The sequence below is a fragment of the Poecilia latipinna genome, unplaced genomic scaffold (genome assembly GCF_001443285.1).
Source record: "Poecilia latipinna isolate Pla-1442-1.1 unplaced genomic scaffold, P_latipinna-1.0 Scaffold522, whole genome shotgun sequence".
NCBI classification, from domain to species: domain Eukaryota; kingdom Metazoa; phylum Chordata; class Actinopteri; order Cyprinodontiformes; family Poeciliidae; genus Poecilia; species Poecilia latipinna.
The window spans coordinates 584542-584778 of NW_015113138.1; positions in this window are offsets into that span (position 1 = coordinate 584542).

The following is a 237-nucleotide window of genomic DNA, read 5'->3' on the forward strand; positions in this document are numbered from 1 at the left end:
CAGATGTCTAATCCCTATAATCTCCCTATTAGACCTGTTTTTCTAAGAAACCTAAACACAGAATTAAAAACCACATCTCCAGATGATTTTTGTAGCAGATCTCTAATATTTAATTTAACTTTATTCCTATTTAACTCTTCTACTAATTCCTCTCTTTCTAGATTATATTTATTACATTCTATAAAAATATGTAAAACTGTTTCCAACTTTCCACAAAAATTACATAACCCCGTACTA